The sequence below is a fragment of the Peromyscus californicus genome, unplaced genomic scaffold (genome assembly GCF_007827085.1).
Source record: "Peromyscus californicus insignis strain IS unplaced genomic scaffold, ASM782708v3 Scaffold_20__1_contigs__length_68692818, whole genome shotgun sequence".
Lineage (NCBI taxonomy): Eukaryota > Metazoa > Chordata > Mammalia > Rodentia > Cricetidae > Peromyscus > Peromyscus californicus.
Genome location: NW_026294503.1, coordinates 23,767,772 through 23,795,301, shown reverse-complemented (window position 1 = coordinate 23,795,301; position 27,530 = coordinate 23,767,772). Strand labels below are relative to the sequence as shown.

Here is a 27,530-nt window from a genome sequence, read left to right as displayed (position 1 = left end):
AGAATTTTTAGGAGGGTGAAACCAAAGGCAGATTGCTTGGGTGTGGAAGGGGGTTTGGGCTTCTCTGGCCTCACCTAGAGTTGCCTCAAATCATCCTTGCCTGTCACCAGCAGTGGGCTGTCCAGAGCCCCTTTGTGGTACCAGCAAAGGGGGAAGCTCAGTGTTCAGGCCTCAAGCAGAAAAGATACAGCAGTCCTTACAGCAAAAGCCCCCAGAGCGTATTGAGAGATTCCTGCCAAACACACCCTGTGCGCTTTGAAAATTCCTCTGGAGAGCTGTAGCTGGCAGAACAGGGCGTGTGCCGGGTGCTGCTGATGTGTTCCCAAGATGGCGAGTTGAGGCCTGGGCCCGGGGGGCTCTGCAGTCGGCCAGTGGGGGTGCCTTATGAACACGAACACGTGTGGGGATGCTTATGGCTGTGGGACTCTCACCCTTTGCTCCCCATGTCTAGGACCCTCGAAAGCCAGCTTATTTTTCCTTGTTTCCTTTTGAGCTCTCAGGTGAACTGAAGTTTCTCTGTTCTCCTAGGGACACCTTTTGACTGGGGTAAAGGAGAATTATCGGGGTTGTAGTTAGGGTTTATTGCGTCTTGACCACACTTCCCACACTTGCTCTTGACACACCTGAGCAGGATTCTCGCTGTTCTGAAGATGTGTTCCTCTGAATAGCAAAGAGCAAAATCACACCATGTGAGAATTGCGGGGAAGACAGCCTTGGAGCTGCGGATTCAGAATCCGCATTTTAACAAGACCCACCGGCGGCTCCTGGGCACAGGCTGTAAAATGTGCTTTATTATTCTCTCAACCGTGGGAAGAAGTCTGTGACCACTCTCCAGGTGAGGAAATGGTCGAGCGAAGCAACAGTTGGCTGCTATGGCGATTGAGCTGGTGAGGGGTAGATTCAAGCCATTTCCATTTGCTTTTGGAAACTGTGTTCCTTTCTACCACACCATCTGTGGGGCAGGTAAAATCAAAGGGGGAGGGGCAGGTAGGCCATGCTTAGTACAAGTGGCCTAGGGAAGAGCAGTCTGCTGAAGAGTGTGTGTTGGGGATGCATGTGATCTCAGGCCAGGGATGGTATTGCAGAAGGCGGAAGAATATGAACACAGAGGCAGGTGTCCCTTCTCAGTTATGTCAAGAGCTGGCAAAATTCCCAGGTCTTGGACCATTCCCCTCGGGGGAACACAAACTTCTGCACCAAATCACAGTGTCTAATTGATTCTGATTCTAAGGAATTCTGATCTCTTGCCCAATGTCCACAGAATTACCCTGAGAAGAGCTCTCCCCTTCCCAAGGAGACCAGGTAGCCTTAGGGTTCAGGCAGTGGCACTCAGAAAGTGCTATTGCAAGCAGGTGAGGGCTGCTATTCTCTGATTCCAAGTCCAGATATATGACCGGAGGCACCTAGCTAGTCATGATGGGGGAAGGGATGTCACACATAATTTTTTTCCCCTCTTGATTAGTGACATCCTACTCCATATGTTTTTCTTCCAAACTCTCATTATGAAGTGGGTTCTCATGGGACTCGTGGGTAAAGGCAAAGATAGCTCACAACTCACATAGGGGTCATGACTGTTACCTTTCTCAATCTCAAGTGACCGGCTGGCATCCTTGATTTGAAAGTTAGGCATATCACCCACAAGGAATTGATTCAAGACCCTCTCTGGGTGTTAAAGTCTTTGGATGCTCAAGTCACATAAAATGGCATAGCATTAAATAATCTTCCCAGATCCTTCTGTATACTTTCTATCATTCTAGATGACTTATGATGCTCAATAGGATATAATGTTATGTCACTGGTTGGTGTAATGTATTGCATAATGACAAGAAAAGGTCTACACATATTTGGCATAGGTGTGATGTTCTCTCTCTCCCCCAGTATTTTAGATCCATGGCCCATCAAATCTGCAAGTGCAGAACCTAATGCTATAGAAAGCTGACCACATCATTTGTTCTTCTGAACATGCTTCCGAGGTGGAATTGCTCCTCCAAGGCACACAAGGAGCAGTGTCAATAAAACGCAGATGTTTCCTTGGTTCACACAAATATTATGCCCCCCCCAAGAACCAGCGGTGGGATGCAAAGTGCCCCAATAACTGAGCATAGTACCCCACACTGCATGCCCACCTGCCTCTAGCTCGGTGCCTCCTTGACTCCGTTGTGGTCACACGGAGTTTCAGAAGGTTTGCCCGAACCCCAGGCAAAAGCTGTATAAAGCTGTCCACCTGGCTAAGCTTTACAGCTGCTCTGCCATCCGGTCCTGTGACTTGTCCACATTTCTTCAACCTGCCAACCTTGGCCCTTCCCCACCGCCCTCAGTCCTTCTCCAGCTACCTTCCTTCAACTTCCACTGTTGCACAGAAAATTGTTTGAGAATGCCATATATGCATATAATATATTTTGGTCAAATCCATGACTCATTTATTTCCCTTCAATACCCACTTTCTCCATTACCACTCTCTTCTCTCAATTTCATGGGCTTTTTTTTTTTTTTTTTTTTTTTTTTTTTGTAAGTCACCGAATATACTTAGTACTGCCCATATGTGCATGGGCAGAACCATCAACGGAGCATGGGTCACTTCTTAGGTCCTGCATCCCTGAAGAACACTGACTTTCCACCCCCTTCCCCAGAAGCTATCAGTTGCCAATCGTTCCATAGATATGGGTAGAACTTCATGAGCTCTTCCTCCATCCACGCTAGGATTCTAGTTGGCTTGATCTTATGTTGGTCTTGCGCATGTGGTCGTGGCCGCTGCGAGTTCATGTCTGTAACTGCGGTGTCGTGTCTGGCAAATGTTATTTTGCTGCAGACGTCTCCTCCTTCCTGCTCTTGGAATTGTTCTGTCCCCCTTTTCTGAGATGAACCCCGAGCTTTGAGGGGAGGGTATGACATGGCTGTCCCACTTAGGGCAGAGTGTAGTGGCTCATGTTTGCGATCTCCACACATAGAAGGGTGAGCTGGCAAGACCACTGTGAGTTTGAGGCCAGCCTGGGCCATATAATGAGTTCAAAGCCAGCCTGGGCTACAGGATTAGATCCAGTTTCAAAAACCAAGCATACACAAATCCACAGAGGGTGGGGTTATTCCACACACACACCACCCTTTTGGTTTTTAAAACATGATGATTCAGGCTCTGAAGTTACTGTTGTATTTCCTCTTTGTTTTTAATTTTAAAATGTATCACACCGTATTAACTGCTGTTGTTCTTACTGGAACTAAATTATTCTTGCCTGAACCATGCATGTGTTGTGAGTAGTCTGATGTCCCCCAAAGCTCTGAGTTTCTAGTTTTTGAGAATACAGAATGTCTACTAATGACCACATTATTTTCTTAATATATAGAATTACCTGCATTGTGGATGTTATCCTGTAGGCACTAATTGAACATGGGATGTTAAATGCTATTTTACTTGGCCAGTGAACATTTTGATATCTGTCTGTGCCTGATTCTATGCTCAGCACCAGACAGACATCAATAACACCTAGTTACCATTCCTTTTTAACCCTTTAAGAAATAATGTATGTATATGTGTGTGGTGTGTGTGTGTGTGTGTGTGTGTGTGTGTGTGTGTGTGTGTGTGTGTAAATGCACCTGGCATGAGTGCTGGGAACTGAACTCTTCTGTAAGAGCAGCAAGGGTTCTTAACAGTTCAGACACCTTTTCAGCTACCCCTAGTTCCTAATTTTAAGAAAAAATATAAAAGGGGGGAGGACAAATAATCAATTGTGAGTAAGTCCCAGCCCGTTGAGGTGGTGCAAGGTGAGAGCAGCCACTAGACTCCTCCTGGATAAAGGTTACACCCCCACCTTGTGACCTAAGGCCCCCCCTCCTCTCCCCACCCTCCCTTGTCACACTGTGCTCTGGCTCATGATGTCTTCCGGCTCCAGCTCCTGTGCTCTGGGCAGCACTATGGCTGGGCCGGGCTAGGTCACTCTCTCAACCATTCTGCCCTCCTTCTTACACTAATGACCACCATCTCACCCTGACGTCTGGTGGAGGTACGACGTAGACCTGCGTAAACAATGTGTCTGTACCTGCTATTATTCAAAGTTATTATTCGAGTAGGCAGCCACTGGAGCGCAGAGTAGCTCCGGGATTTGGCTGAGGTCCCGCTGGCAGGGACTCTCAAGGCAGGAGAGGCTCACAGAACCAGTGCTCTGGTTTATCCATGACCTCAGCCCCACACCATCCTTCTAGAGAGACAACGGTTCTGACCAGCCTGGCAGACGGTACCGTGTTTGGGGACACAAGGCACTGGCCAGCCCTGCCGCTCTTGCACAGGCCCTCTGCCTTCAATGAGCACTTCTTTCTGTGCACCTTGGAGGGCCATGGACACAGCCCACCTCCTCCTCCAGTGTGGGAGGGATGTTGGGTGGTGGAGGTGATGGTGTATGAATGGCAGACTCATCAGGAGACTATGAATGGGCGAAAGACTCTATGGTGTCCTCAGATCTTCAAATATGCACACTTCCTGCCTGCCTGGCCTCAACTCCTGCCACAATGGCCTTTTGGAGGAAAACGCTGCTGGGAAAAAGAAATCTGTAGACAGAATTTTCCTCACATGGCTCCCCATTTTGCCTTTGGGCCTAGTCAAGCTGCCTGGCACTTTCAAGACAAGGGGTGCTTTAAAGGTTTGCAGAAGAGAGACACCCTCTGCTGGGGTGGCTTCCTCTAATGTAGCTCATTCCACGTATATTAGCAAATATAAACTCCGGCAGGAAGAAACCCTGCTCCGATAAACCTGCTCTTACATCCTGAGCCAAAAGTGCCCTATGGAGAAGTATAGCACAGAGGAGAGAGCTCTGGTCTCTGGCTGGACCCAACATATAGGAAGTTTGGCGTCAAAGAAGGTAGAAGCTACATACTGCTTCTGTGGAGCTCAACTTGGTTATCACTCCACAAGCTGCAAGAGTGGTCATAACCGCCTGTTCCAGATGCTATCCCACCTTACACACAACCCCAGCCTTCAACCCCAAAGAGCATCACTATGGAGAATGCTGCCTGCCAAGCCAGGCCCCATGTTTTCTCTCCTCCCCAGAACTCTGATGAAGAGCTACTCACGTAGCCAAGTCTGAGGGAGATTAGTAAGCTACTCAGAGTTGGAAGTTGAGTTAGAGTTCAGGCCTGACCGAGTAATCCTATCTGTCTTCCCCAGTAACTGTCTCTTTGACCTTGATTCTGTGGCCGAAGTTTCTGGAACACTGTGCCATTCTCCCACCAACCCAAGTGTCTTCTTTAACTAACATCCTCTAGAGGAGAGCTAGGTTGAGAACTGCCCTGAGGTTCAGGGATGCAGCTTGACATCTTGAACATTTTTGAGAACTGAATTATACTCTAGGATTGATTTGCATTTGTTTGAAAACATTTCCTTTGGAGCTTAAGAGATAGATCAGCTGGTAAGATGCCCGCTATGTGAGCATGAGGACCTGAGTTCCATCTACAGCCCCTATGTAGAAAGCCAAGTGTTCAGATGACCCTGTAGTTAAAGTGCTTGTGTCGAAAGCAAGAGGACCAGAGTTGAGATCCCCAGAGCCCATGTACATGTTGGCTGCTCAGGGAGGCTTGCCTGTGATCTGAGTCTTAGAGGGTGGAGACAGGATCCCTGGGGTAAGCAGTGTTCCAGCTCTGGGTTTGACCAAGCGACCCTGCCTCAACGAATAAGGTGGAAAGATTCCAGACATCAACTTCAGGCCTCCACATACACAGGCATGCATCAGTACCTATGCATACATGTGCACCCACATACATGGAATGCATATGTGTCCACACATCGCATACATACACCCATATACCTGAGAAAAAATGGGGGGAGTCATGCATGGTGGTGCACATGCTTGTAATCCTAGCACTGGGGAGATGGAGACAGGAGGATGACTGGGACTCACTGGCCAGCCATCTTAGTTTAACCAGTGAGACCCAAGACCCATTAAAAGCACCTATCTTAAAAACAAAACAAAACAAGGCGGGCAGTGCTGGACAGTCAATAGACTTCTGGCATCCACAGACATGTACATGCACATACATGCACACATGCGTATGTGCACCTGTAAAAACATGAACATACACACATGGCCACAACAAAAGAGGAGAAAATACTTTCCCTTCAGAGTCGTCAAGCGCAGTCAATACTTGATATGTCCCGCACCAGGGAGGGGCAAAACTGCCTTTGTTCCAGCTGTTTCTTAGTTCTCTTTAGCACCCCTTTGCAGGGGCATAGACTACAGGCCAAGCTGCGGATAAGGTGAACCCTGGCTTTACCAGAATGGGGACAAAGACATCAAAGCTGTGATTGTGCTGATCCTAGAGGAACGCCAAGGCTGCAAGGAGAGAGCACATGAGGCCACCAGAGATTGAGGCGCCTTCCGAGAGACATGCAGCCGACGACGGGGCGTGGAGAGGGGAAAAGTTGTGCAAAGGAGGGAGTGGGTGCCTACCGTGGGAGAGACATGAGAGCCCCAGAGCCTGGAGGGCAACCAGAGTGGCTGTGGTGGAGCAGGCTAGAAAAGAGGGTGGGCGCTCCCTGGGACTTGAAAGTCCTTCAGTAAGTGGAATCGTTACTCAGGAGAGAAGGGAGGCCACCAACGACGTGGATTCTGTGTTTGGGTCCAGGCTCAGGGTCTGTCAGAAGTGTCTGTTGAGTGGAAAGCGGCCTCCTCTTTACCTAGGGGCCCCATCATTGGAGAAGCTCTGCCCGGGATTCTGAAATCTCCAGACAGGGAAACCACAGTGCGGTTTGATTTACGTAGAGAAGAATTCTCCTTGTTCAAGCCTTCCTTTTGTCTGGCCTGGAGGTTCTGGCTCCACTGAGGCCATTGGCAGGTGTGCGGTGGGGTGGGGTGGGGTGGGGTGGGGAGGGGAGGGGAGGGGTGGGGGTGAGAAAACACCTCTGATTACAGCTCCCAACACTGCTGGGAGACTGGGAAGCCATGAGAACCTTGAACCCTCACAAGAGACACAAAGGTGAGCTGGAAACCCAAGCTTCCAGGGTGGGCAGTGGTTTCTTTCTTGAAATAAACAACTCCAAGGGAGACAGCATCAACTGGGAAATTTGCCATCATCTTCAAGAAGCAGGGGTCAAATCTGGGTGATGGAGGTTAGATGGAGTGCAGGTCTCCAAGGAAGTCATGACCTGTTAGGACTTGCAGGCGTCACCTCTCAGTGGATATACCTGTCTCCTCCTGGCTGTGGACCCTAATCTCTTTGGCCCACTGAGATGGTATGTTCCTGGCTAGAAACCGACAGATGGTGTCTTTTATTCCAGAGCTTTGTGACTGGATGTTTTATTTTGTCATCTACAAAACGGAACAGGATGGAGATTAAATTGTATTATGATTAGCTTTGTGATTGTAAGTGTCTTGCCCCTCCCCCATCATAACTACCGCTTGAGCTTGGGACTTGAACCCTGGTACACGACAGCACCCAATAAACGCTGATTCCGCTTCCCTTCTTCGGTACATCCTTTATTGTTGGGCCACATTTAACAAAAATCTGGGTTTCCAAGGGATGTAAGATAAACCCGGCAGAAATTCTATTGTCCTCCGCACGGTTGACGCTGGGTAGGAAGAAAGGAAAGGCGGCTATCTGTGGGTTTTCCCCCAACGGCACTTGGTTTCCAGCCCTTTATTAAATATCTTAAGTATTACTTGCCTTCAGGGTCAAAATAAAATTGCCAGAAGTTTTCACTTTGCCCTCGTAAATGATTCTCACTAAATTCACTTAAAAAAAAATGTGTGTGCGAGAGCACAAATATGCTGACTCATAGCTGGCGAAGCTCTCTCTCTCTCTCTCTCTCTCTCTCTCTCTCTCTCTCTCTCCTTAACACAGTCCAAATTTGTCCAGTCACATGAACTGAGTAAAGAGGACTTAATGCAGTGGCTAGCCCCAAACTGCTGAGCACTTAAACTGAAGACTCAAGGCTTCACCTCCCCCCACCCCACTCCCCACCCCACCCCCCGCCGCCCCGTTTCCCTGGCCTTGCTCTGGCCACCGTGTAAGCAGGGGCACACTGCCCAACGGCCAGTGCATACACATAGCAACTGTAGGGGATGCCAGGACCAGAAAAAGGTTTGGCAGCAAATCGATGCCAAACTTGAACTTCAAGGCAATATCGTGTAGCTTTAAAAATGGCAATACAATTCTGTATCAGGGACCACCCAAGCTGAGCAGCCCCGTAGATGTTGTCGAGCTGGCCACCGAGGGAAGCACTTGGCCTGCGTGACTCATTAAAGCCCTCACAGCTGCTCAGGCAGGTGCTATGATTATCCCTCATTTACAAATGAGGACACCGAGGCACCCAAGTGTTAATAACGTGCTCAGGTCCTACAGGGTGCAAGGGGTGGAGCTAAGACTCACAGACCCCCCCCCCCCCCCACCGTTTATTCTAAAAGGCCAGAGGTCTTCCGCAAAGAAGAAAGACTTACTCCATAAATACCTCTCCAACGCTCCACGTACAAACACCGAGTCAGGTGTGGAAGAGGACGCTGGAGGTGGATGTGGGAAGGGCTCGAGGCGGCGGTGGTGGTGGTGGTGTGGGGGCTGCGGGGAGCTTGGTCCTTGCTTTCTGTGAGTGTAACATTGCAGAGAGAAGCTAGAGTCCGTGCAGAAATAAAGGAGGTTAGAGCATGGACAGTGAGGTCGTAACAGGGCACGGCAGGGAGGGCTTGCCAAGGTGACAGCGCTGGCTAGGATGACTACACGTGCTTGGCGGTAGAGGTGCCATTTAGTCCGGATTAAAGGACTCACAGGATTCAAGTGGGAGGAGTTAGAGGAGGCCTTGCTTCCTACTGGCGCTGCCTCATGGGGTTCCCATCTTGGTTCTGAGTTAGGACCCACTCTCCCTTGGGTGGAAACGTCATTCCTGTCATGACTGAACCCCCATGGCTAACAGGAGAGAAGCGCAGGCAGAGAGGAGTGGGGAAGAAGGCATCTCAGGACTAGAGGTTGGGGAGAGGAGGGAGGATATTCAGAATGAAGAGACAGGCCTTGTGTGTGTCTGACTGGCTCTGAGAAAGTCCCTGCAGGGAAGGCTTCACTTTCTCCCTCCTACAAGGAGGGCAATAAAGGAAAGGCATTGATGTCCCCAGGTGGGTGGAACCTTGGAGAGCTCCCAACTTCTCTCTGTAGAAGAGGGAATCAAGGGCCACAGAGGCTTCCTTTGGGGAAGTCCTTGGAGTTGAAAACAGTTGTGGCATGAGGGCCCAAGCAGTTCCTTTCCCCCACTTTTCATGCGCTCTGTGGACATCTGAGTTCAGGAGACTACGGACATGACATGAGAAGAGAAGAGGAGGATGGCGTGCCTCAACTGGTTCAGTGGTAGCAGCTCTCCCTGCCTCAGGGTCTTAGCAAGTGATGGACCCCAAGAGGAGCAGATCAGGTTTCCATTCTGGGACCCACCCCTTCCTGTGTATCTTCTCCAAAGGGACCCCTTGCCCCATACTCAGGAAGTTTCTGGGAACCCATGACTAGTTCTCTGTGGCCACAGCTTTCCCTGACAAGATGTACATCTGGTAGTGACTCATACACTGGATTTCTGCCCAAGGCCGTACATCTTGAGTGGAGGGAACATTCTCTTGAACTGACAACCTGCCCACCCTGCAGGGACAATGGAGGCTGCCTTTGTCAGCCAACGCTGATGTCATCCAAATGGCGCTCGGGCCTCCTTGCCTGGCTTGCCCTAAGATTTCAGTGTCCCTCAGATACCGGATTCTTCCTCCAAATTTCCCTCCCCTGGAAGGCTGGCCCCTTCACCATCACCATCATTTCTGCTCCAACAGCCTCCCGAGTGCCCTCCAGTCCTTGCTGGGCTGCTTGCTTTTGAAATCTCATTCAGCCATGGTTTGCATCTCAATCCTGCTACAGATGGAGGAGCTGGGCAGCAATCCTTCCCCCGAGGGTGGCAGACTCAGAGGAGGAGGTCATTTGTACTAACCATAGCAAACACCATGGATGCCAGCACCTGATACCAAGTGTGCCCACCACCAGCCCTCATACCTACTCTCCCCTTTACCTGGAATTCCCTGCCTGAGGCCCTGTATTGCCATTAACTTATGGTCAAAGTCATGTCCCCAGCAAGGCCTTCCCGGCCTCTCCTTCTGACTTCCTCCCCTGGGCCCGTGCCTTACTATCAGTCTAGTTTTCCTATGTCATGTATATAGTCTTTTCTTAAACTACATCAACTCTGAACAGGAAGCCATCAGGGGAGTGAAGAGACAACCTACAGGCAGAATGGGAGGAAGTCTTTGCCAGCTACACATCCAACAGGGTATTAATATCTAGGATCTATCCAGGGCATTACTATCTCCAGATACTAAACACCAAGGACAATCCAAATCATCCAGTCAATAAATGGGCTTTTGAATTGAATAGGCAGCTCTCAAAAAAAAAAAAAAAAAAAAGAAATACAAATGGCTAATAAACATCTGAGAAAACAAAAACAACCTCCTTAACCATCAGCAAAATGCAAACTGCTTTGAAATTCTATCTCACATCAGTCAGAGTGGTTGGATATATATATATATATATATATATATATATATATATATATATATATATATATATATATATCTCAACTCATTCTGGTGAGGCTGTGGGGAATGTAAACTGGTGAAATTACTATGAAAATCAGTATGGTGTCTCTTCAAAAAAAGCTAAAAACAGAACTACTATATGATCCAGCTATACTACTCCTGGATATACCACTCAAATTATAAATTATACTTACACACTGGTTTTTAAGATTACACTATTGACAATTCAAAATTTGAAACCAGTCTAGATGCTTACCAACAGGAGACTGGATAAAGAAAATGTCACACACACACACACACACACACACACACACACACACACACACACACGAATTTTATCCAGCTACAAAGAATGCAATTATCTCATTTGCTGGGAAATCAATTGTTCTGAAGGTCATCATGCTAAGTGAAATAAGCCAGGCCAAGCAAAGTAAATATTGCACGCTTTCTCTCTCATATGGGGGAATCTAAATTCAAGTGTATATAGTTGCATACGTGTGTGTGTGTGTGTGTGTGTGTGATATGAAAGTAGAGATTATGAGGGGAGAAAGAGGTGTTAAGGGAGAGATGAGCAAGAGAAGGATAATAGAATATGTATGACGAGAAATCAGAGTACAGGATAACTAGCGGGGAGAATTGAGCTAACAAAGAGGTGGCAAGGATTGGGGACAGTATAGCGTGGGTGGGCAAACAAGAACAATGTATAATCATGTATGTATGAAAATGCCTTAATGAAACCCATTGCTTTGGGTGCGAGCTAAAAAAAAAGGAGGAAGAGGAGGAGGAGGAAGGAGGAAGAGGAAGAAAAATGCTGTAGGTTATCACCACTGGATTTACAGAAGTCCCCAGAGGCCCAGGATGGTGCATTTGGTGAAGGCTAGCTCCTTGGCTACACTAAATGGTGTTGCCTGGCATTGTGGGTGTGCACTAAGCTGGCTAAACACATGGACCCTGTGTGAATGGTATCCCTGTCCCCATTTCAATGTGAGGCTCTAAGAACTCAGAACCTCAACAGTTCCCTCTGATCTTTTTGGGAAATAAGCGGCTGAGATGCCCATCAAAGTTGAATTTATCGGACAGGATAGCCCATGATCTGAATTGTTAAGACTTTCTTCATGGACCCAGGGATGAGAAAGCCACTTTCTACCAAGCCAAATTGCCAGGAAAGAGCTTGTCTCCTTTTCCCCATCTAAGCACTGGCAAGGCAGAGAATCACATGAGGCCCCAAGGAGCCTCTAGGAGTCCCAAGCTAGTTGCTCATGGTTCAAATTTCAGTGACAAATATGTTTTGCTGGTCTGGTACCACGTGTCAGAAAGCAAAAAGGGGTCAGAAGGCTCTGGGGAAGGGCCATGTTTTCTGTCATTTTGCCGTTAGCTGCCCTCCCCCATGCTGCTGTCCCACATCTCTCAGACATATAAGATGTGTTAAGGTGCCTGTGGCACTGTTTGACAGCCACAGAGGGTGCCCTGGGCACAGTGAGAGGCCAGAAATATAAAGGTTATGGGAGAAGTTGGGCAGAAGAAGCGATGTAGAGAGGGTGGGGTTCACCTGGGACACGGAAGATGAGTGGACCCAAGTGTCAGCAAAGCAGAGAGAGCCAGGAATCCAAGAAAGCAGGGCCAGAGGGAGGATGTGGCTGAGCAGGCTCAGCAAGGTTGACAGAGGGTGGGGAAGGAGGGGAGCCAGGGCATTCAGCACAGCAGAAGCAGTGGGTACACAGGGTATGAGTGCCACACCAAGGAATCTGGACATTCTCCGACGACAGTACCCAGAACTCCAGACAGCATCCCTCAGGGGCTGGTCTTGCTACTTCTTAGCTGTGTGATTTTTGTGTAGGTGGGGATTTGGGGCCTCAAGTATCTGCTGCCTAAAGTGGGCATCAGGATGCTATGCATTGCAAAGGGGTATGTATTGTGAGGGTGACAAGGAGATCAAGAGGGAGAGGAGTCCCCAGCACAGTAACCAGCACACACCAGTGCCCAGTGAAGGGCAGTCATAGTATCTTTATACCCATGGGGGTGTGGCAGTGATGGGGGGTGGGAAAGAGACTAGAAGGCTGAGATGAATGCAGTGACATAGAAAAAGGTCTTGGAGATGGACCCAGGAAGTAATCTCAGAGGTAGGGAGAGGTGTGACCTTAGAATACCTTTTCCAAACCAGGTCTCTGTTTCCTTGTCTCTGTTTCCATACCAGTGCTAACAACCCTGGCTGTGCACACACAGTTGTTGTGAATGAACCGAGGAAAGAAGTGAGGCAGAAGTCAAGGCACTTCGAGTTTCCTTCTCCTATAGAGCCTCGTTCAGAGGGGAAGCGGGTGCCGGGGCTCTTATTTCAACAAACCGTGGAGAGAAGGAAAAGTAAGGAACAGTGGCACAGTAAGACCCCAGCGAGAACTTGATCAAAGGGAGCCACAGCTCAGACCTTTCCACCCAGCATCCTCAGCTGCACCTGGCTCACCCCGTTCCACTTTCTTTTCATTCACACCAATGACTCAAAACTCCTACCACATTCTCAGTCTCCCGAAGCATAGACGTTTCAGGCTGGGAAGTATGAACAAGTACATCCCCCCCAAATTCAGCAAGCTAAGACTCACAATTAGAGCCGGCGACAATGTGTCCTCAGGAGACAGCCTGACTTCTCCCTCCAGCTCAATCTGACTGTCGCTGTGTGGCTTGGCAAAGTTTTCGAATGTCTCTGTGCCTAGTATTAACTGGGGCTCCTGACTGTGCTTTTTCCCAGGAGTGGCTTGGGGAATTAAATCAGTTACAGGTAGAGTGTGCTGGAAACATTCCAGATGGCTGATAAGATTAAGGAAATAAGAGTTACTGCCATTATTTGCAGACACAAGTTATTTTGGTGACCGAGTGAAGAGAAAGCGACTCTGTCTCGTCCAGTGCTCTTTATGTCACGTGACGTTGAAGTATTTGATTTCAATCAACATGCCAATGCAGGCGCATAAGTGGGCTGATCTGTCCTGGGAATAAAAGACACATTCACGTCGCTTCCTAACCCATTTTTGGAGTAGCCTGGACCACCAAGGTCTGCTGGTTACTGCTCTAGGAACTGCTGCCTCCCGACTTTCTCACCACCTCAAGTGGCATCCTCCAGAAAGGAAACAAAAACATCATTTTCAAGGTTCTACAATCTAAGCAGGAAGGAGACAGAGGTGAGGGAGGGAGATGTGCTTGGAGCCCTGGGCACAACTGCCCTCCACCTGGGACTTGCATGTGGTGTGTTTCCCTCTCCAAATCTTTCATGCACACGCCTTTATTTGTGCCTCCTGACAGTCCAGTCCAGAACCGGTTCTAGAAGAATACTAGTTGGTTCGGGACCTGCTGCTGCTAACATTTGGTAGTTGGGTAGTCAGAGGAGACGTATTTTCTCTCTGAGCTCTTGATAGATGAGACCCTCACATCATCATCATCAGACTATTGGGAAATATGAGGTAATTCATGCAAAGCCAGAGCCTGGCCCTTAATAATTCCTGCGGCGATAAAATATTTACTGTGATCCCAATATGTGCCAGGGGCTTCCAAGCCATCAACACAAACTCCTTCCCCCAGTAGAGTCTTAGAGACACGAAACAAACAAACAAACCAACCAACCAACCAACCAGGTAATTCAACAAGCAAATAAGCATCAAACATCACTTATGATGGGTGCTTGGAAGGAAAGTCAAGACAAATTGAAGAGGTTCATGGGAGCTTCAGTAGCTCTGACCCTCCAGCGGTCAGGAAGGGCTGCTTTTCTATTACATACTTCATTTTTATTAGCCTATACTAATTACATGCAATAACATATAATTATAACACTTTATACATCTATATAATATGCTTTGATTCCATCCATTCATCTTTTATTTTCCTCTTAGTCCACCCCCCCCATGATCTCCTACCTGTTTCCAAATAGTTTCTGTTTCTATTTTCATGTTTTTGTTCCTGTGCCCCACTGAGATTCTTTTTTTTTTGGTTTTTCGAGACAGGGTTTCTCTGTGTAGCTTTGCGCCTTTCCTGGAACTCACTTGGTAGTCCAGGCTGGCCTCGAACTCACAGAGATCCGCCTGGCTCTGCCTCCCGAGTGCTGGGATTAAAGGCGTGCGCCACCACCGCCCGGCTGTGCACCACCACCGCCCGGCTTCCACTGAGATTCTTTAGAGTGGCTTGTAGAGCACAGTTGGGGGTTACGTCCAGGAACATGAGCACCTCACCAGTGTCTACGCCACTGAAGAAAATGTCTCTCCATCCCCAGCAACCTAGAGACTGGAGAGGCCCTGTGAGGTCCTCTCCCTTAGCAACCAGTGACTGCCTATAAACTATGAAGGACATCTTTTAAGCGGAACCCGAGTTCAGGGGGCAGAAGCCCACAGAGATAGCTAGGAGAAGAAGGTTTCAGGTTGATGGAGTGCCAGATAAAGGCAAGGGCATGTGTGCTGCACTCCAGAACCAGTTACAGGCCAGGGGGATGCCACAGAGTGATGGTTGCAGTTGATTGTGGTAGCCTTGGGTGGGTGGGTGGGGTAACAGGACTTCAACTTTTACTCTGAACGACACACAAAACTAATGTAGGGTTTCGGACTGGTGGTGACTGAATTTGACTTATTATCTCCCCCTCCATAGGCAAACACACCATTTATTAACAGTAAAGACCTACAGACTCATTTCTTCTTGGACATGCCCACGGTATGGGCAAGGGTCTTGGTGTGCTGACCTTGGGTGTGAGGTCCCAGAAGAGGTTCAGCCTTCTGTAGGCTCTAATCTGCTTCCCTCCAAGCCTTTAGCTCACTGCATTTTAGTTTTGTTTTGAGACGTCGTCTTACTACGTAACCCTAGCTAACCTGGAACTTGTTATGTAGAACAAGCTGGCCTCAAATTTGCCAGGGATCCTCCTGCCTCTGCCTCCTGAGTGCTGGGATTAGAGGTGTGTGCCACCATGTCTGGCCCCTCCAGGTCTGCACAGAGCTTGTTGTCCAGACCATTGCTCAGAACCTGGCTGCATTTTCTATCTTTATATCTTTCTGTCTATTCGAGAAACAGCTTGGGATCTTGTCCTGGTGTGGATGCTAAATGATGATCATGGTGCGACCTCATCCTTCGTGAGTTCTTCAGACCTCTTGGTGAGGTCGATGCTTGCTCCTCAACGCCACATAAGCATATATTCATCCCAGACTTCCCATTGCCCATCCATACTGGCTTTGAATACTTGCAAAACATTTCCTAACTTCTTACCAACTGCTAGAGGTGTGTTGGTAGCTGCAGTCGCAGTGGCTTGTAGAGTTCCTATAGAATTGCTAATCTATGAGCATGCAGGAATTGGAGAGTGGGCGTGAGCAAGCAAGTGGTGAAGGCTGAGAGGGCAGGATGGCTCATGGCTGCTACCATGTGACCGTGAAAGAGGGTGGGGTTGAGCAGGGATGCAACCGGAATCGATGTCACCACCCTGGCGGCTGCTCAAGTTCCTGCTCTTTAATTCCAGAGGTACCACCCACACCTATCAGAACATAAAGGGCACCCCACTAAAGGGTCAATGGAGCAGGACTTGGAGGCTGTGGTTAAGTTGGTGGCAGTCTGAGACTGATGACGGAACAACCAGAGTCAGAACTGATACGTGCAACGGAGCGTGCAAGGTGATGAAGAGATGCGAACTGCTGGCTGAACACGTGTTAACAGAGGTCTCCTTTTTTTTTTTTTTTTTTTGCCCTGATACATTGCAACCTGGGGAAATGCTTCTTTTAGATGTGTGAAGTTTGGGAAATCTCAATGAGAGTTAGCAATAATGAAGACAACTATGAATGAATGATGGCCCCGTGAGGACCAGGGAAGGAACAAACGCTGAATATTTGCTGCTTGCTGAACACCAGCCCTGCTCACTTGTTTCATCTCATAAGATACTCAGTTCATGACGGTTTGTGAGAACAGCGCCAGGCAACCAATACAAGCAGGCAGAGGTAAAATACCGCCCGACAAGGGGGCAGCATTGCTGGGAACATCTGTGTCCATTCGCTACAGATACTGTCAATCCTGTGTCGTCAGTGAGGAAGCAGGTACTCAGGCTCACAAGACTGAAGGAGAAGCTTGTGGGCGGCAGTCAGGCTCCCCCAAACCCTCCCACCTCCCCACCTTGAAGAACCTCAGAAAAGCCCTGTCTGTCTGGCCACCCCGATGCTCTCTGGCAGCTACCACCTTGTCTAGGGTTTTTCTGTGCCGCTGTCACCACACATGCGGCCAACGAGGAACCCCTGGTGGCCAGAGCAGCTCTGGGAAACAGATTCTAATGTGCCCCAGGACTCCTGACAGTCATTTAGGAACCATGTGGGGTCTGGATTTCAAAGCTGTCTCCTCTTCACATGATACCCATTGTGAAAAATCTCTTGGCTTCCTGCCCACCCTGGCCATGAAGCCAAGAACAGAGTTGAGGAAGGGTGGGCTAGCCACCGCGGGCCCACGGCCAGACAGTTAGAGTGGTCTCTGAAGGAACACCGATTGCCCATTTCTTTCCCTCAGATGCTCACTAAAATGGTTTACTGGACTGAAGCCTCAGTATCGGGAATCCTGGGGAAAACGGGCCTTGCTTACCCTGCCTTGTCAAATCTCCAGTATTTTAGTAGAGATGGGCAGTGGGTCTGCAGATAAACAATGCTGAGACTAAGACCTAATTGTCTTTCCACACACAGCCATGTCCTTAGAGTCCTAATGAGGACAACGCAGTTAATTTGGGGTTGAGGGTAAGACTATGGGATGGGGGCTGTGTTCCATTTATAAAGAACAAAATAATTAAATTCGATTCAGTGGAAGGAGTCACTGAACTGGAAGAAATTTGGAGACCAACGGAGAAGGCCAGAAGCACAGGAGTAAGGGGTTGATCACGGCCACCTTGTCCAGTGACAGCTTAGGGGTGTGGCTTCCTTCTAGAGGATGTTTCATAAATGGGGATTATCTCTGTAAGGAGGGGCTAGCTCAGCAGACTGCTTCTCCCCTACAGGGACACACAAGCACACACACACACACACACACACACACACACATACACACACGTGCATGCACGTGCACACTCACATGTATGCACACCCATAATACACATACACACATGTATACACACACATACATACACAATATCCACAGACACACATATGTGGTTTCACTGGTTATTCATTCATCAAAAAATGAGGAGGACAAGTTTTAAGCATGCTCATAGAGAAGCTTTGTCCCAAAGGGCTGTCTGTGGCAGAGTGTTCAGTTTTCCTCATTGAGGTGACCACAGAGACTGGCCTTCAAAGTTGTCTTCAGGGAACAAAGCTAGCATTAAGAGGCAAAGAGAAAATCCAAGCGCAATGTTGAGTAATTTGTTCCATGTTTTGAACCCATCCCCCAACACATAACTACTTCTAGTGGGGACACCCCACTTCATGTCCTTAGATGTGGCAAGTGGAATCGCCCCCTAAGGGCAGAGATTGGCTAGTACCAGAGTGAATACTGTCTTGGTGTGTAAATATTCTGAACCTTTAGCACAGAAAGTGGGTCCTCTAAAGACAAGGACGTGGGCCATTTCCTGAGGTGGGTACTGGTCCTGGTCATTCTGTTTCAGACGGCAGACGTGTCTGACGTGAGGCACATAGCCATGGAGAGTGAGGAGCTATAAGACAAGGCTTCGAACACTGACAACCAACAGGGAGGCCCCATTAAGAGTAACCTGGGACCCATGACATCATGCACTTGCCTACAGGGCCCGCCCCTGAACTACAGAAAGCCACTAGAGGAAGGTAACTGTAGCTGGAGTTTTTTCCAGTCCTGCCCAGCTCCACGGACCCCGCAACCGCTTATAAAATAATCACTCAGAAGCTCATATTAATTAAACTGCTCGGCCATTAGCTCAGGCCTACCACTGTCTAGCTCTTACACTTAAACTTAGCCCATTTCTATTAATCTCTACCTTGCCACATGGCTCGTGGCTTACCGGTACTTTACATCCTGCTCCTCATCGCGGCGGCTGGGTGGCGCCTGGCAGCGTCTCTCTGCCTCAGCCTTCCACTTCCCAGACTTCTCCTCTCCTTTGTCCCGCCTATACTTCCTGCCTGGCTACTGGCCAATCAACATTTTATTTATCAGTCAATCATCCACAGCAGGTAACAAAGGGTGGGCTCAGAGAGGAAAGCATGGAATAGGGCCTGAAATCCACCTCAAAGAACAAAGAGGCATGTAAGATGGTGGGTCCAGGGGGTGTCTGGGGCAGGAGGCAGGTAGGCTAGAGGGGGCTCAGAGAGATGACAGTGGTAAGTTCATCTGCAGGGCAGGCAGATACACAAGGCAAAAGGGTGTCCATTTTGGAGGTGGAGCAGAGCACAGAAGTACCTAGACCTGTCCAGTTGAGCATCATTTCGGACCATAGATTCCTTTTACAAATGGCATCTGAGAATGCTGTGGAGTGTACACAGTTTGGAAAGGACCCCATGACTGGGTATGATTGCAGCCTTAGCGTACCTCAGCTCTTCTCTAGAACTACTCACATAGACGGTGGCATCTGAACCCACATGCTAGGTGTTGCTCATGTGCCCTATCTAGAGCAGTTCTTCTGATGTACTATGTTGCTTTTTCTAAATTACCGATTGCATGGCCTATGGCAGGCTTCTTGCTAGCTAGCTCTTACAACTTGACCCATTTCTATTTATCTATAAGTTGCCACGTGGCCGTGGCTTACCGGTACTTTCACGTTTTGCTTCTCCTGGCCCTGCTGGCATCTTTTTAGATTCCGCCTTTCTCTTTCCAAGAGAAATTCTTCTTGGATTTCCCTCCTGCCTCTAAGCTGCCTTGCCATAGGTCAAAGCAGCTTATTTATTAACCAATGGGAACAACAGATATTCACATGCTTTTGCTTTTTTAAAAAAAAATCACGCATATCCATTTTCTTGGCTACTACAGCCTTTGCCTTTCAGATGCCACTGACTTTCCCTCACCTCTGAGATTTTCTTAAAACCAAGTGATGTCTACCAGTAGGGCCTTTGGGGGGAATGGCACTCTGAACCCTTATGCTTCGTGTTGACATTACTGTAATTTTACTAGGTTCCATCTATTCAGAAGTCACCAGAGGGTAAAGGTTATTTGAGGTCTAAGTACAATATTAAACAAAAATGGTTTTCAAGCATCAGCAGTGGAAATATCCCTTAAGATTGGCACAAGAAACAAGTTACCCAAAGGCTGAAACATTAGAAGGTAGGACATCGGGGCTTTTGTTTGTTTTTGGTTCCAGGCCCAGCATTCTGAGAAGGGTTATTAATTACTCCCTGGCGACAGAAGGAACACAGGGCTTCTCAAAGCCGATGGAAGAAATCCTCACAGACAGGGTGTGGGGGGGGATGGGCTTGAGCTCCTCACAGAAAGCATTGATTCCATGCCACCAGCAAGCCGGTGACCTGCATGCTTCAGAGAAGGCCAGGGGACAAAGCTCAGTGCTTACACGGCTGCATCCTACAGAACTCCCAGGAATGTCTGACTCCCCTAGAAGGCTGCTCTCCTCAAGATGCCCACCACCTACCCACTTGGCACCCAGAAGCCTCTGGGGCTCTTCTCTCTGCTAACGGTATTCAGCCAGCCCACTGGAAGGGCTGCTCCTCACCTTCCACCCAAATTCACCCGGGGCTCTCTTCTTCAATAATGCTGTCACCTCTGGCATGCATGTAGCCTCCTGCAGTGTCCTCCCTGGTAACATATCTGAAGTCCTCTTTGGCTAACAGTCATCTCAAAATGGAGCTCAGGAGCAACACTCTCCTGATACAACCTGTGAAGGCTCTCAAAGAAATCAGAACCATTCCACAGTCCATCTAGTTCCATAAGGTCCAGCATGGGCTCCCGCTGCCTTTTCCAGCTCAGAATCTGTCTCTTTCCTGGATGGGCAGAAAAACACTTCCCCTAGACTGGCTACTGAGAGCTGGAGTGGAAGGAGAAATTGGTCTTTTGTTGTTGCTGCTGTTTGTTTGGTCGGTGCTGGGGACTGAGACCTGAGAGTCAGACAAGCACCGTACCATTGAATCTATCTGCTCCTGCTTAAAATTGTGCTTTTGTCTTCTCCGCCTTTCAGTCACGCCGGAGTTATGGTTTTGTGTTGCAGTTTTCTCTGCTTTCTTGCTACCAGGATACTGTTGATGATCTCCATGACAGCATCAATGTTTTCAAATGGCCGAGCTTGAGTTGCTTGGAACCAAGGCAATGTTTGTTCTTCCTGGAGTAGAAGTGAAAGCCGTTCTAGAACACAGTCCACGTAGATTACTGGAGGCCTCATGAGATCGCCTTTAAATTATCAGCCAGCTCGTTCCCTTAGGGAAATGACAAAAGGATGATCTCCAGCATTTTCAACAGCATCTGATAACTTACCAAGTCCTTGCAAGCTCTTGCGGGTCCTTGTATTAAAGCACTTTCTCATAGCATAGTGAAGAGGCATTGTTACTGTGCAGACTAGAAAGCCAGAGCTCAGAGAGACGAAGTGACTCACCCAAGGTCACACCGCTAGTGAGAAACTGTATTCCAAGTCTCTTTGTCTGGTGCATTTGCTTGTTTTTGAGACAGGGTTTCACTGTATAGCCCAGGCTAGCCCTAAACTCATTATGTGACAGAGCTTCAGGCTGTCCTGCCTCGGCCTCCTGAGTGCTGAGATGACAAACATGTACTGTCATGGCTGGCTGCAGGAATGACTTTTTTTCTGCATCCCTTTGCATGCAGAGGCGTTCAGAGAAGGTGATATAACAAGAGGCAGACCCTGGGTTGGAGTCGATGACTTTCAATGCCAATTTCAATGCCAAAAATTCTATCCAGCTGCCTTCAAGAGCCCGGGCACAACCCATCTAGGACCTATGCATGTCTATGTTTAAGACCAGAAGGCTAATGAACACCCAGAAGCTGTTGTGCACAGGGCTCTGGCTCCCTCAGAAGCTCAGTGCTGATGGGGCAAGTCCTCTTTCCTTCCTACCGATTCCTTGCAGACAACAAACCATAGGTAGTGAGGGAGCGCTGTAAAAGGTACCCGCACTGTGGATAACTGCCTGGAGTTCCAGCCAGATGTGAACTGAACTGAAGAAAGCTGTATGCAGGGAGAGATAGATAGATAGATAGATAGATAGATAGATAGATAGACATACAGACAGATAGATAGATAGATAGTGGTGGATACAGCATTGGATACAGATACAGGTGGATACACCTCTATTTTTCTCTCCAATTATTTTGTACCTTTTACTTCTTTACAAACCAGTGAGGTTCCTGTCAATAACAGATGAAGTCTCACAATTCAGGGGATGAGAAACTCCCCCTTAAGAGGCACGCCACTAGATCATGACTCCAACTCTTCCACATCAACTGGGCAAGTGTTTCTAGGTGCCAAGAATTCTTTCCCAAGTCCCCCGTAGGTAAAGAGACCACCAGTTAGGCTGGATGGAACCTCACTAGGCCAGGGATGTCCCTTGTTGGTTCCCATGGCCATTTTCACTCAAGATGGAGCATCCACCCTTCCAACATTCCCTGCTTAGACCAGGGGACCATTCCCAGTGGGTCACATAGTGAGTTCTCAAGCATGCTATCCTACCTTGTGGGTCAAAGGCTGTTGCCAGAGCATACTGATTTATGGAGAGCTAATGAAAGGCTCCTCCAACCAGAAAAACCATCTCACCCTGAGGACTCCTTTCTGGATCCAATTTACAGTTCTTATGATAGACTATTCCTGGCTGAGGCAAAGAGAGGTCTGGGTAGATTATGGAAAACAGCCCAGACTTTGTTCTAGGAGCTTCTTCCTGCACTTGTGATATGTCTAATCTTGCATGACTACTTATTCTCATTGACCTTTGATCTATGAATCTCCAAGCCCCAAGTACCAATGAGAACTACTGATGGTACACCCGGCAGGATCTTGTGATCATCTTTGCAATTATCTCAGCATTTTTATTTTGTGTGTGCATGTCGGTGTGTGCTGTGTATGTGTGTCCACATGTATGTGTGCATATGTGCTCATCCATGTGTGTGCACATGGATGCCAGCATTCAACAGTTGGTATCTTCTGCTGCTCTCCACCTTTGTCTGTGTGCATGTGTGCACGTGTGTGTGTGTGTGTGTGTGTGTGTTTGCGTGTGTGTGTGTGTGTGTGTGTGTGTGTATGTGTTTCCACAATGTCAGAATTTTTTGAATTGTAGTAAATTCACAAAGATTAGAGGTGTCAATAAGAGCAGTTATCATTAAATCCACCCATCTTGGTACATTGACCAAGATGATAGCAAGTTCTTTATTCTAACATTAATTAATAACATTAACTCTCATACAGGACTTCACACAGCACACAGTAAACATATCTCGGTCTATACGGGTTATGGAATGAATACAAGTTAAAGGAGCCCCAGCAGGACTGGAAAAGGTCTTACAAGTGGGCTGAAGAGCCTGTGTTGATAAGGAACCAGGCCAGTGCCAGGACGGGGCTGCAGCTGAAGCTGCTGGAGTCAGGATTGAAGTGAAGCTGCAGAATGCAGCTGTGAGGTGCAAGCATGAACAGTTCCAGAGCAGGGAAACCAGCACAGAACCCGGACAGGGTCTACCGAGGAGACAGCTGCCACTCGCTTTGTCTAATTGAGTTTTGTTTTAAAATGGCGGGAAATAGTCACAAGATCACAAAGCGGAAAAGGCACAAGAATCTACATGTAGAAAAGACTGATTTCCATCCCTTCCATTTTGTCCCCCCCCAGATATTGCTTTTTAATTAAAAAGAAAAATATGAAGCCCAGGAGGGGGGGTGTAGCTCAGTTGGAAGAGTGCTTGGGTCGTCTGCAGAAAGAGCTGGGTCTCATTCCCAGTGCCGCGTAACTGGACTTTCTACCTTATTGTTGGAGATAAGGTCTCTCACTCAACCTAGACCTTGCCATCTCAGCTGGACTGGCGGACCAGTGAGCCCTTGGTCAGCGCCTGATCTGCCCCTAGCCCCTGCACCGTGATTATAGGCATGTGCCCTCATGCCCACATTTGATGTGGGCGCTGAGGATCTCTTGTTTGCACAACAAATACTTCACCAACTGAGCCGTCTCCGCAGCCCTATCTCAATAATTTAAAAGGTCTGCTTGAAAGTTCACGCATTGCCGATTGCCTGTGAGTCCAAATTCCATTGCTGGCTTGCCACTCGGGTTTGCAGGGAATGAGCTGAGACATTGACTCTCAAAGAGTGACCCCACTGTATTTGAGGACTTGGTAGAAATGTTAAGATTGGTGGACCCACCCCTGACCTCCTGAAGCAGAAATTCTGAGGGTAGGCTCTGTCCTCTGACGAGGCCTCGGGTGAGGGAGACGCTCGCTGGAACCTGAGCACCACTGGACTTTGGCTTCAACATCCAAGCCCTCTGGTCATCGGGATTCCCTTGGTGTAGGTGAGGAGAAGGCCAGGGACTGGGTCCCACTTTCCAGGGATTCAGAGTCAGTAAATTCTGGGGTAGAGCCCAGGACCGAGCTTTTTAACAAGCTCCCTAGATAACTCTACCGAGCACATGTTCAGTTTCCTGGGAAAAGAACGTTAGGTGATAGGAGAGACCAGAGGTGGGGGATGGGGCTGGAGGGCAGGGCTGCAGACCTAAGACAACAGTACTGAAGCCAGGTGTTCCCAACCCCAGCTCTAAAGATTTGTGACACGTGATCTCCTCCAAAGTTTTCATTTGCCAGCCAGGGAAACGGAGTCCCTAAGAAAAATGGCTTTTCTAAGTCTGGGTGACTATACCTGGCAGAGGTAGGACGGGAGCCAGGGATGTGGCTTCTAATTCAGTTCCCTTCTCTCTGAGTCTAGAGTCCTGTTCACTGTTTGCCTCCTGTTTGGTGTCTCCAGCTTCTGGCTTTGCAACCAGGTAATTCAAGGGAAGTTTACTATGCCTTTGCTCTAAGTCTGGATGTTGACTGTCCCCCACAAAGTTCAGTATATATGCATTGTACCACATGTGTTGAGACTGGTCCTGGGGTTGAGCTGTAGAGAGGAGCTGAGAACAGTTTAGAAGGAAGAGCCTATAGGGAGGACCTATAGGTCACTGAGAACATCCCTCCGAAGAGGATTGTGCAGCTCCAATTTCTTTCTCTTTTCCTCCACTTCCTGACAAACGCTTCCCACCATTACCACCTGGCATACTCATCAGAGGCCCAAAGCCATAGGACCACCCAGTTCTTAGACCAGGTGCCCCCAAACTGTGAGCTACCATTTTCTTCATAAGTTAATTATCTCCAGTGTTTTACTATAGTGACAGAGCCGACTGGTACACCCCTGATGGGCTATGTGGCTTTGGTTCTCTGTGCTTTGCTTTGAAATGTACTGGGAGAATGGGGATGGATGACTCTCTGTTCTTCATTAAAGACAAAGCCAACAGCACAGGCAGGAGATAGTCACCACAGGTCCAGCAAAGCAAAGTGCATCTGAAGCTGATACTGTATCCTGGTCATTGACTTTCCATGAAAATCACTAGCAGCATCAAAGACGACGGGGACTATCACTGCTCACATTTATTATGCTTTCCACAGCCCTCTTCATTCATGGAGTTAATCAGTCCTCTCAAAGGCCCTTTAAGGAAAATGCTATCATTACTCCCATTTGCAACTGGGATAAGTGATGCTCAGGGAAGTTAATCCTGGCATCGTGAGAGGCAGGATTTGAACCTAGTCCATCAGGTTCGAAGCCTACCTTTTCTCATTGAGCTTTGCTGAGCATACTGGTCTGTTTCTAGTTAGGGAAGATGAAAGGAAGAAAGACAATTGAAGGAATATATGTATCCCTTGCCAGGCTGAAGGCAGTTGGGAAAGAAAGACCACAGCTTAAGCATGCATGAATTCAACATTTACTAGATTGTTCCCAGTACAGGAAGCACAGTCCAGAAGGCAAAGGAAGTGCCCTACAGAAACTAGCCTTTAGCATTGGACAACCTAGTTCTAGTCCAATGGCCCCATGGAACAGCCTCTTCAGAGGGAGCAGACAGCTACTCTGAGTCCATTTTATCATCTGCTCAGGCAGGTCTAGAACATTCCCGCCTTCTTCCCGACCCAAGCATGGTCCAGATAAGCATGATCCTATCAAAGGCCACCTTCTGTACAATCCACATTTTAAAAGATGGTGTCTCTCATCAATAAATTAACTTCTCCATCGACAAAATAACCAAACACATGTACAGCAAGGGCTAGAGTTTGTAAACTGAACAAGCTAACTGTTGATATCTTATTGTAGCCCGGAACAAAACCAAAACAGCCCTTCTGTCTGCCGGGACCCTGTGACATTTTAAATAGGCAGAGCCACATAACCCTGAGTGTTGAAAAGTTGTCACTGATTTCTGAACAGCATCATGGGAACTTTTAGGAAAACATCAGTCTAAACAGTTTCTCAGGTCTCTCTGGCACCAAGTTCTACCATTCTACAAGATCCGAGAGTGTGCGTTGATCATGGGAGCAGGCCATGGTGTGACTTATTTTCCGTCCCTCTGTGCAGTGAGCAGGGAGGACCCCTTGGAGGCCAAAGGAGGCCACACGAGGACACGAGCTGGGCAGGTCCCTGCCACTTCGCACTGAGTGTGGAAAACACATGGAACTCATTGGGCCCGAGAGGCCGTACCAGCTAAAAATATAAACAAGCTCAAGAAAGTTTAGATAGACTCATGGATGAGTGAGCGGTGGGTGGGGGAATTAGTGATGCCCAGGCCTCTGCAGCTTGCTCAGTGATGCTCAGGACCCTGTTAGCTGGGGAACTCCGGAATGAATGAAGTGCCTATGCTCTCACTAAATGTGCCTGTGCCTGGACAAAAAGAAGAAGCAGAGAGAAAGCAGAGGGTATATGATAATGTTCAGTTTCAGCATATATCTTCTATTTTAACACACACACACACACACACACACACACACACACACACACATACACACACACACACACACACACATACACACACACACACACACACCCCTCTTCATAAGAAACTTTTAGAATTAGGAATAAGAGAATCATTATTGATGTTGTGTGCAAGGATTTAGAGTATTTCCACATTTTGCTATAATTTTGTGCATACCTTTTTTTAAAAAATTTATTCAGTATGTATTCTGAATATTTCCTTAGCATTTAACTCCCCAACTTCATGCTAAACAAGCTCTCTGGATAACTTAAAGGGTTCTACCACTTTCTTAATCACTGGTGTATGTAATTGTCAGACTGTCTTACAGTTCACCTCTTATTTGACATTGTTCTTCTTTCCCCAGTTTTCGGCTGCATACATATTGCTGGGGTAGATTTGCCTTGTGCTGCTTCCTCAGGGTTCCAAGAAGTACAGGTTGGCCTTGAGCTTGACAGGTAGCCAAAGAGGACCTTGGACTTCTGATCCTCCTGCCTCCACCTCTCTGGGGCTGAGATCACAAGCATGAACCACCAGACCTGGTTTTACGGTGCTGGGAATTGAACCTGGGTCTCTGTGCATGCCAGGAAGGCACTCTACACTGAGCCACATTGCCAGCCCACCTTGTTCCTTCTTTTTGGAGACATAATGATGAGTTGCAGAATTGCACAGTGGAACATTAAAAAGTTTTCTCCCGCATGAGAGGAAGCTACGCCAGTGTGCCCTGGCTTGTTGCATTTCTTTCATAAATGTTCCCAGGAAGTTCCTGATGCCCCAGCCAGAGCTTCCTCTCTCTTCTCCCAGCTAGTTGTTGATGCAGCCCCGGGGCTCTTTCCTGGCTCCTTCCGTCTGGGCACTTGGAGTGCTGCAGTGGTGTGGTGCGCTGCCAGCCAGTGGCTGAGGCTCACTCAGACACGGTCCTTGTTAGGAATGCAAATCTGTCCACTCTCCCACTGTGCCCCTAACTTGGACTGGCCTCTGTCTTCTATTACCTGCACCAGCTGAAAGATAGGGCTGTGGCTTAGTAATGTGAGAAGGACCGGCTCTGTCTGAAGCGGGACTGTCTCTCCCCTGTTTCTATTTTGTCCGATAGAAGTAAGACTGCTTTCTTCTCCTAGGGCCAACTCTACTAAAGGCCATTATGCAC

General features: G+C 48.1%; 1 protein-coding gene across 3 annotated transcripts in view; it reads right to left on the bottom strand.

Annotated features, from left to right (window-relative positions):
• Zhx2 (zinc fingers and homeoboxes 2) overlaps window positions 1-27,530 on the bottom strand; it is a 157,491-nt gene that overhangs the window by 83,710 nt on the left and 46,251 nt on the right. The window contains exon 1 of one of the 3 annotated variants that reach the window (XM_052747835.1): window positions 75-192. The exons of the other annotated variants lie outside the window; for them this stretch is intronic. The gene's annotated coding sequence lies outside the window, so the exon portion shown is untranslated. Of the gene's footprint in view, window positions 1-74; window positions 193-27,530 lie in introns of those variants that run through there. 3 annotated transcript variants of the gene reach the window in all.